A 10,253-nucleotide genomic window follows, 5' to 3' on the forward strand; every position below is an offset into this window, starting at 1 on the left:
ACCGGCACTCTGCAAAGGCAGCTTTGTCCTCTGGATGAAGCGTGGGAGAGCCAGACCTCGGCGTGAACGCCAGATCTCAGCAAAGAGCTGAGTGCTCAGCACCACGCTGGAAGGTTTCCTCCCTCCGTCTCCTGGCTCACTTTGAGAAGCCCTGCTCCTTGCAGGGCTGCAGGGGCTGCTGCCGCAGTGCAATGAAAAGATTTAACCCAGCCCTTCAGAAAGCAGCGCTATAAACTCCTAAGTAAAGAGATACTACCTTGCTAGGAATAAAAGGCAAGGTTTAATGCACATGTATTAACCTGTGCCATGGGAAACTGCAATGGTCAAATGATCCTGACTCAGCTCCCACCAGCATGGAGCTTTCCCTGTTAGCTTTCCCATTTGATCTACATAGGACCCTAAATATTGTAGAGGAAGGCTAAATTATGGACTACGGGGCAGTCTTTTTGTTTTTAGTCTATGCCCAGTGGGAAAGATGGAGGATCTTTATGGTAGATCTTCCTTTTCACCCCCCTAAATTCAAGGCAGCCACAAATTTGCGGGATGACGCAGCCCCACCGTGATGGAGATTCCTGCAGCAGCCCCACAGCTCCGGGAGTTTCCACACAAAACACCTGCTGGTTTCCTTGCGGCGTGCCATTTATGTAACCTCACCTGAGAACTTCATCACAAAGATTATGCAAAAGAAGGCTTTTTGCCCAAACTCCCCAGTTCACGTCGGCAGGATTTTGTGCTGAGCAGGCAGAGGGAGCGGTTCCTGTGCGTCTCTGCTCTGCTCTGACTGAATGAGGTCACGGGCTTCTCCGGGCTGTAAGGATCTTAAAAGTATGTGACAGAAACAAATAAGAGATATTGAAAGTCGAGGCTGTGAGAGGACTTCTATTCAACGCAGAGGCAGGATCACTCGGGGTTTAGAGCTGCTTGCTAAAAATCCATTTAAGAAATCCGACGAGGGATAAGAAAACCTGCAGAGCCTGGGTTTGCCTCCCTGTCTGGGGAACTGGTACCTGGGGTGCCCTCACAGATGCTGCTTTCAGAAACGTGCCGCTTGGAAGGAGCAAAACCATGCCAGAGTTTGCAGACCAGGGAGTCGTTTTGGCTTCAGACGTTTGGTTTTGGTTTTGGTTTGCCTTATTTTGTTTTTCCTTGGAGCCCTTAGAAACTGCAAAAAGCTGCAGGGAAGGCAAAATGAAATGAGGAAGAATCCACAATTTCAATGGAAATTTTCAAACCTGCTTTACACCGAATTTCCTTTAAAATGTCAGCTTCTTAACTGCATGGAGGCCATTAACAATTCATGTAGGATTCACTGAATAGTTTCAGCAAGGAAATGATTTCTAATTCCAGTATGTTTTAAAGGACGGAGGTGGCTTGTGATGCAGTTACACTTGGGTTTCAGCATACATTTGGAAAAAGGTTTTAAAAGATTAGAACAGTGCTAAGCTGAAACAAATCATTTCAGACCAATACTGACATCGCTTCTTTTCTTTCTTCTTGCCTGTTTCACCGATGCTGAGCCATTTTCTTTCATTCAGCCTCTAACAAGTGACTACGAAATATGAAACACAAAGTCTGAGACATGAGATATAAGATAAGAGATATGAGATATGAGACGTAAGAGGTGAGAGGTGGGATGTGGGATGTGGAATATGGCAGAAGACACAGCTGGATCCGCCCTGGGGCAGGCAGGGACCACCAGCGGCTGTGTAAAGCTGGATGCACCCATGGGTTAATGCCAGGTGAAGGGGAAAGGCTGATGAACTTTTCAGCCACTTTCCCCTCAACAATGACAATTCATAAGCTTGAGGAAGCAAATGGAGCACAAGTTCAGGGAATGTGTTGATGTTCGAAAAGGGCTTGAAAGTGGAAATGGGAGAATTTGGTGTCAGGAAAGCTCCGATGGTCAGTGGTGGCTGCACCAGAGGACTCCCTGTCTGGAGGGCCCTTCCGTGGGTACTGTGCAGGCAGAAAATGGGGAGATGAGGATGAGAACAGGTCTGCTGGGCGCTCTGCCTCCCCCTGCAGCAGGCACGGGTGCTCAGAGCAGCTCTGGAGCGGGCAAGGAAGGTCTCCTGGTGCCCCTGGGAGCTCCTCTGGCAGCGCCGACTTCTCCGGTGACTTTCACAAGCACTGCACTCACCTCGGAGGATGATATAATCAAAAGCGATGGCTGTAATAATGCATGCTGTGCCAGGAGTTCGTGCCAGGTGAGACGGAAGAAGAAAGGCGAGGGGATGCTCCAGGAAGGTGTCGGTGATGGCGCTTGCGTCTCGCCAAGCCCAGCACAATGTCAGACTGGCTCTGCGCACATTGATGTGATTGGAAAAGTGCATTGCAGGTCCATTACAGCTGCCAACAAAAGGGAAAATATTGGGCTAAATGACAGCACTGGGAAATCCAATATTCACATTTTCAGAGGGGGAAACTCAAACCTGAGCTGTGCCGGTACAAGAGCCATGGTATCCCAGCCCTTCTACCCCATTAAGATGGAGGCAGCATGTACCCCATTTGTACAGCTGGGACTTGGCTCAATAATTGCAAGAAAAAAAAAAAAAAAAGAAAAAAAAAAGACTCTCAAAGATTTAAAGAGGCTTCGGATCAGGTCCTGAATGCCTTTTCATTTTACTCTATTCATATATCAAGTAGAGCTCTCTGGTCTGAATAATTTCATTTTACCTGCTGAAAAAATAGTCCGAAAACAGCAATACTCTATTTCTTCTGATGGCACATAAAGCATAAACATTAAGTTTTCTAAAAATAAAAAATACGCCTCATTTTTCTCTTTAAATATAATTTACAATAGGAAACATTAACTCATAAATCATAGGCGCAAATTTAGGTAGAAGTGAAACACTACGCTCAGTGGCAGGCAAATTACACCAAGACCATTCAATCACCAAGTGCTCCTTCCAGGGGCATTATTGGAAATATGTTCTTCATAAAGTGAGTTTGGGGGAAAAAAAAAAAAGGGAAGAAAGAGACTGAGAGCTGTGTGGAAGAACACCCCCAGCACCCCATCCCATTCAAAGCAGATCCCCACTAATTTAACGAAATCCTATTAGTTCCTTTACACCTTTGAAGTCACTAGCTCTCCAAATGCAACCATCCCCAGTCTGTCCTGCCCTTCCCCAAGCCTCACGGAGCGGGCTGGGACCTCTCTGTGACATGGGTGGACCCACAAGCTCTAGATGAATTAATCCCAGCTGCACACATCCACCCACGCAGCGAGCTTCTTGGTAGCTGTGCAAAACCAGCAAAAAACTCAGGCCCAGGATTTTCCTTCTAGTTCAGCAGTTTGTGGTTGCAAGCACTCAGCTTCCCCACCAGCCTGAGGACAAGGAAGAGGGAAGCATCAATATTTAGCATCTCTAAAGCAACTGTTTGTACCTAATAGGCGTGCAATCTGCAGCCAGGTTTAGAAGTTCCTCCTGGGTCTCTCTTCAGCCTCGGAATCATTACCAGTGAATGCTGGCTGCGACCTGAGCAGTATGAGGAGCACATGGCTGCAGTGCAGAGCATCTCAGGGAGCTGTGATGGTGATGCCGGGCTCTGCCCGGGCTGCTCGAGCTCTCTGGAGGAGATCTGAAAGCCACTGAGGGCCATCTCGTTGTCCAGCTTTCCCTAGGAGAGGGGCTGTATGCCCCCAGCCCCATGGCCATGCCATGCTCAGGGCCAGCTCGCCCCGTGCAACAGCTCTGCAACAGCAACTTCTGCTTTGGTTGAGGATCCGAGCCCCAGAAATAAGGGTTTAACAGCTTTACTAAGTATCTGCTTCCTCTCGAATGCAATATTTCCCTTCAGATCCTCCACTCCCAGCAATTACTTAATAGCTTGTTTTTATCACGTAGAGCATCTCCAAACGCTGGCTTTGGCTCTGGCCCTCCAGCTCTGCTCTGCTCCAAAACTACCGTTTTCAGATCCAGAGTAATTGTGTGCATGAGTTTTTTCCCTTTAAATCCTACAATCTGACTAATCCAGCAAAGAGGGATGCATTTCAGAGGATGTGTCAGCTGCGGAAACAAAAACCAGATGTGGTTTGAGGAGGGTGAAAGGGAACCTCGAGATGCTCTCAGCTTGTTTAACATCCAGCTGCAGCCTGCCTCCCGCCCCCGCGACCCCCGGCTGGGCGAAGGGTGACAGGTTTGGGGAGTATCCCTACAGCACAAGGGCTGGTAAATGCCTCGCATCTGGAGGTGTGAGATACCCGAGGTTTTGCCAAGCAAGGCTTAAAGAGCACTTTGTGTGTTCCCCTTTTCCTTTTCTTTGCATTTTCCGTCGGATTTAGGGCTGCAGGGTGGGTGTTCCCCATCCGCCTGCGGCTGTGTGCCGGGGAAGGAAGGGGCTTCTGCTCGGTTTTGGTTCCTGTTTGTTTGTGGCTGTGGCTGATGAGATGTGCTCGGGGTCAACCCACACCCGACCCTGGGCACCCATGGGGACAAGGCTGCCACACGGTGACACGCAGAAACCCCATGGAGCAGGAGAGCACAGGAAGGAGAGACATCCTTGCCATGCTAGCACTGCTCTCCTGGCGCACAGCAGCACAGGCATCACTTACTCTAGGCCTTTCAAGGGGCTGTAAAACGCTGATTGCCATCGAGGAGGGAGGGATTTCCAGCACAAGTGCCCTTTCCCTCCGCACTCGCAGCAAATAGCAACCAGCTGGATGGGTTTTTTATGCCCTGCTCTGTTACACCCCCACACGGGCATGAATAATGCAGCTGTGCAATGCGTGCGGAGCACACTTGCAAATTCCCTGTGTTGTTTATGCACCGAGGGGGTTCTCTTTGCACCCTATCTCCAGGAGTAAATAAGGAGGCTATACCTGGGAGCCTAAAGCTTCAGCCCATCAGTACCCCTCCTGCCAGCACCTCCTCCTCCCCTCCAACCCAGCAGCACGGCTTGAGTAAGGACGGTGCAGCTTCAGCTTCATGTGCAGGGGCCAGATCCTGCCAGAGCTTCAGCCTGGCCCCATGCAGAGCCCCCTCTGTCCCCTGAGATCTCTGCCCCAGCTGGGTGCCCCCGAGCAGGCAGTGAGCAGTGCTGCCCTGGACGCTTGTCACACCTCAGACGAAGCCTCTTCCAATTGTTTTCCCCACAGTGACTGATGGTGATGGGGGCAAAACTGTTGCCCAACAATAAAGACAAGTCCTCGAGGCGAACAGAGCATGGCGGGGCTGTGCACATCTCGAGGCTTGGCCAAAATCACATTACAGCATTAAACATTACATTAGACAAGAGGTGAATTAGATCAGACTAAACAAAAAGCATCCTAGGAGAGCCTCTCCCCTAGCTCTGCCCACACGTTTTGCTGGCTGCTGCTGGTGTTTCAGGCCCCAACCTTTACACCTGCCTGTGAAGCTCGTGTTTAGTTTGACACCCACAGGTGGTCTGGCTGATGCCAAGCAGGGCAGAATTAGTGCCAGAACCTGGAGCTGCTGTTTTTGTCATCACGGCCACCTGCCTGGACATGGTTAGCCCCTTCCCCGGGTGCTGCTCCCAGGGCTGTATGCCAGCAGAGAAGCAGTGAGCCGCAGGGTGCTCCAAAAACGGGCTGAGAGGGTGCCAAAAGCCGTGATGGCACCGAACCTTGCTCTGCTCCTTCCCCACCAGCTCCTCACCTGGGCCTCAGCACCCCAATGTGCCACATCTGCCCACTTACATTTTAACTTACATGTTAAAAACACCAGGGACAGCTTTGGACAACGTGAGCTGGTGTTTGCTGCCACAGGGGGAAGTTTGCTGACTGTCACTCCGCTGGGTCTCAGGAGCCTCCTCTGCCCCTTACACACTGCTTCTTGCTCTCCTTCTCTCCTATTGTCCCTAAAATGGTCGCCACGCCATGACAAGCCACTGCCCGCCCCCTTGCCACTTGAACAAAGGACATGTGGCAGTGACAAAGTGCTTCTCCTGCAGCCGGCCTTCTTCAAGCCAGGCCTTCGGCATGAGAGGGATGGATGTGGGCTATGGCTTTCCTCCTTCAGAGGGGGTCTGCCATTTGTACGAGCCTTGCTCAAACTTTTCAGCCCTTGTGTTGTTACAGTGAGGAGCAGGCCTCTGCAGTAATGGCAGACATTTCCTGGATTTGTCTCTGTTGGATTGCCTTTGGCATCTAGATCCATAAAAATTGCCTCTTTGGTGGATGGATGTCATATGTCTTGAGGCGCTGGAGGGGTTAATGTAATGTGTAACCAATGTAAGATATATTTAATGATCTCTGAAATTGCTTCTGTGAAGCATCCACATAACTGCCACAACTCGATTTACTACAGATCCTGCAAATAACAAATGTAATTACTTTGGAATCAACATAATATTAGGTCAGACTGCCTTATATCCCCCAGTTTGCTGGGAATGGGATATAAATCTGCACCAAGCGTCCATCCCCAGTCCTGTTCCCTGGCTGTGCTCTCAGAAGCAACATCAAACATGACTTCTCTGGGAAAATGCCTGAAAGCCAGGATATTGTTAGAGCCATTTCTGCCTTCCTGAGGGCAGGGGGCTAAGCCAGGAGGCTGCAGGGCCGCGTCACTGGGTCAAAGCCTCGTGCTGCTGGCACCGTTATCATCACCTCAGGCCTGTCGGGCAGCGCCGTTGCCCTCAGAGCTGCATTGTTGTTTCACTGCAGCTCTCGAAGGACAGCCAGGTGAGGAGGACAAAGCCATGGCGTAATGTGAACGCTGACACCCGCCGCATCAGCCTCATGGCTAGAGGGACAATTATTGGATAACGCATGTAATGTATGCATTAAGCCTTCTTGAGAGGATTCACCTTGCCACAGCAGGGGCTGGAATTAGGTGATCTTTAGGGTCACTTCCAATCCCAACCATTGTATGATGCTGTAAAGCAGAGCACTTCTGCTAGCGAGGCATTCCTGCATGCTCGGCTGACTCGCAGGGAACATCTCGCCTTTCCCTTCACACATGGGGGAGATGCTGCTGCACCCCCGCATGCTGACTGGCCTAGCACACCGCCTTGTTTCTGAAGCCTGTGACTCTGTGACGTGCCAGCCATAAGCAGAGGGCTCTCCTGCCCATGCCCTGGGGCAGCCTGTTCTGGATGCGGCCCCCCCAGCCCGAACGACGAACCTCCCAAATCAAAGGGATGCGCCCAGGCAGCCACACGGTGACAAAAGCCATAAAGCAGACAAAGGCACAGTGAAGCGCTTGCGTTGCAGTGCTAATAAATAAGGCTCTCCACAGTCTCTCAAGTGGAGAAGCACGCTGGCTGATTCCATAAAGCAGGCTGTAATGGGAGATTTATATAGAATATACTGGATTTATTCACTGAGGATTGCATATCTCTGCACGGTGACATTTTTCCTGCGCTGGGTCCTTCCCCATGGCAGCTGTTATCGGGCAGCACACTGGTGTAAGGGACGGAGGCTGCGGTGCTCCCACCGTGCTTGCAGCTGTATCGATTGCATGCACATCGCAGGCATACAGATGCGTGCGGCTCCTCTGCCTCCAGCAACGCAGCACTGAAATCCCCGAGCCAGAGAGTCTTCACATGCGTTGTAAAAAAAAAGAAAAAATATCAGTTCTTGGCAGTGAACGCTCACTGCAGAGCATCTCCCAATCCGGCCCCTTTCACTCAGGACCTCTGCCAAAATATCCCTACGGCAGGCAAAATGCAGGCTTCTAGTGCAAATCTGAGATGCACCCAGAGGTGAGGAGTGGGCGTGTGGGCACCCACATGTACATAGATATACACGTGTGCTTGCACATACGTATAGATACGTGCATGTGTGTGTGTACACAATGTATATATGCACATATGTGTGTATCCTTGTGTGTGTGTGTATGCATACATATATGTATAGATATATGCATATATGTGAGGGCATATATGTCTATACATAAATGTATACATTTCATATACAAATATATATGTATAGATGTGAACATGTACATAAGCACACAGGTATATACCCACAAATATGTGCATATCTATACGTATATGTATACCTGTCTATAGATATACAATATATACATATATATACACGTGTATGCTATATGCATATGTGCAGGCATACATGCATACATTATATACACAATGTCATACACATGTATATGTGTACATAGAACCATTCTACAATTATATATCTATAAATTGTATACCTATACACAGATATACACATATGCATTGATATGTATAGATATGTGTCTGTAGATATATACCTATATTATGTAATCTATAGACATATATCTGTACAGATACGGCCATATGTGTGTATATATGTATATATTTGTGTGCATACAGAATCATAGAATCATTTAGGCTGGAAAAGACCTCTAAGATCAAGTACAACCATTCATATGTGTACATATAAAATATGCACACATATTTTTATGCATATATGTACACACATTACACGTGTATATACATATACGGAAGTATATATATGCCTGTTCTGCATGTGTATGTGTATATATGAATGTACAGATAGATAAAGATAAAGATAAAGATAAAGATAAAGATAAAGATAAAGATAAAGATAAAGATAAAGATACAGCCCCAGTCCCAGCATAGTGCTGTCTGGCCCTGACCCCATCGCCCGGCTTCCACCCCACACCAGCACAGGGGAGCCAGTGGATGAACCGATGGCTGGTGCTGGAGCCAGCAGCCCTGCCAGTGGGTTGGTGCTTCCTTCTGGCAACATAACTTTGGTTTCCAAAGGATTTTGGATGTTATTTAGCCAGCAGCTGAAAATTATTTGAACACTAAAGCAGTGCCCATTGCCAAAGGCACAGGCTTAGGTATCATCTACGTTTCACAATAATTCAGTATCCTTAAGTCAAGTGAAATTTGGCTTTGCCTGGTTTCTTTTCCTCTTTATCATCAGATTCCATTCAGTGAGACTCTGAAAGATTCGAGACAACTGACATCTCGTAAAGAACAAGGAGCTTGGGTCAGGAGGGCAGAGGGACAGGATTTGTACACCACACAAGGACCTGGGGAAGGAGCCGTACGGCTGGGCTCCTGCACAGGCAGGAGCGTGCCGTGGCATCGTAATGCAAAATGCATTAAGCTGTCAGGGTGAAGATCCTGTCTTCAATCTCGCCGTGTCCCTTGGGCCGCGGGGCTGAACTCGCCACAAGCCGCGCAGCGTGCCCCACTGTCTCCTGCTGGTGACGGCCAGCAGAGCCCGACGGCAGGAAGCCCTGAGACCCTTCGTGGGTCCTGCCTTGTGGTGAGGCATTTTTTGACAATTAAAGGCTTGCTTCAGCCTAATTTCAATGGGAGCTCTGCAGTTAAAATTGTACGTATTGCTTTCTGAAAGATTTCTCTCTGCATAATCCCCATCTGTAAGCCAATTACTGGAAGACTTTCTCCTTTCTTTCCTCGAGCTTGCCTACCTGGGGATGCCCTGAAAAATTAATCTGAATTAATTTCTAAAGTGGATTAGTTAAACCTCATTAAATCCCCATGTCGACAGCCTTCTTCAGAATTAAGGTGGCCTTAATTTAATTTCCTCCAGAGCCTAATTTACTCCAACCAGCCCCATGGCCCTTGTGCTGCTTGCAGACACCACCAGTACCCCTGCTGAGAAATGCACCCGTGGTCATCAGGGACGGAGACCCCAGGCTGGCCACCCCATCCTAAAATGCGGAATGCCACTTTGCTGTCAGTAAAATGGCACCTTACTGTCTCTTTCATAAAAAATACCAAAGAATGCTGATGAAGATGCATGGGGTGGTTGCTTTGCTCACCCGTGTTGAAGCTGAGCTGAACTTTGCTAGATCAGCTTTTCAGGGTGACCTGGCTGTCTGTTTGGGAAGAAACATGTCAGTCTTGATGTGACAGCCATCCCCAGCGAAGTGCCAGCCAGTGGTGGGGAAAATGGTGGCTCGAGAAACCTACCTGAACGTGCTTCCTACAAAGCAGTAAAAAAATATCACGTCCCTGTCCTCGAGGCCATAACTCAGCAATGAAAGCTGGAGGCAGGACAGATGCTTCCCACAAATCCTGACCATCAACAAGCCCTTCTCTCCAGCACTGGGCTGCAAATCCTGGGTTCAGGGGTCTGGGGGCTTCGGTACCACGGCAGCCAGCCGCTCACCCCAGCATGCTGCTGAGAAGCCACAGAGAAACGCCCTTCAGCGGGGACCAGCGGCAACGTTTCGAGCAGCTTGGCCTCGCTGTCATGGGCTGCACTTCTAATGAAAGCCTGAGCCCCACAGATTAAAGAGTAATGTCACAGAAGGGCTGCTAAAATTGAAAAGATCCATCAGATTAATTACCGGGCTTAGAGG

The 10,253-nt window shown here is 49.0% G+C and overlaps 1 long non-coding RNA gene across 1 annotated transcript; it reads right to left on the reverse strand.

Annotated features, from left to right (window-relative positions):
- Positions 1 to 1,482: 1,482 nt before the first annotated feature.
- LOC121072600 lies at positions 1,483 to 5,766 on the reverse strand. The gene is made up of 3 exons (XR_005821339.1): positions 5,692 to 5,766; positions 3,388 to 4,010; positions 1,483 to 2,349 (listed from the first exon to the last, which is right to left on the reverse strand). It is a non-coding gene; the product is annotated as an uncharacterized LOC121072600 (long non-coding RNA).
- Between the last annotated feature and the right edge of the window lie 4,487 nt (positions 5,767 to 10,253).

Source organism: Cygnus olor, chromosome 6, assembly GCF_009769625.2.
Source record: "Cygnus olor isolate bCygOlo1 chromosome 6, bCygOlo1.pri.v2, whole genome shotgun sequence".
Taxonomy (NCBI): domain Eukaryota; kingdom Metazoa; phylum Chordata; class Aves; order Anseriformes; family Anatidae; genus Cygnus; species Cygnus olor.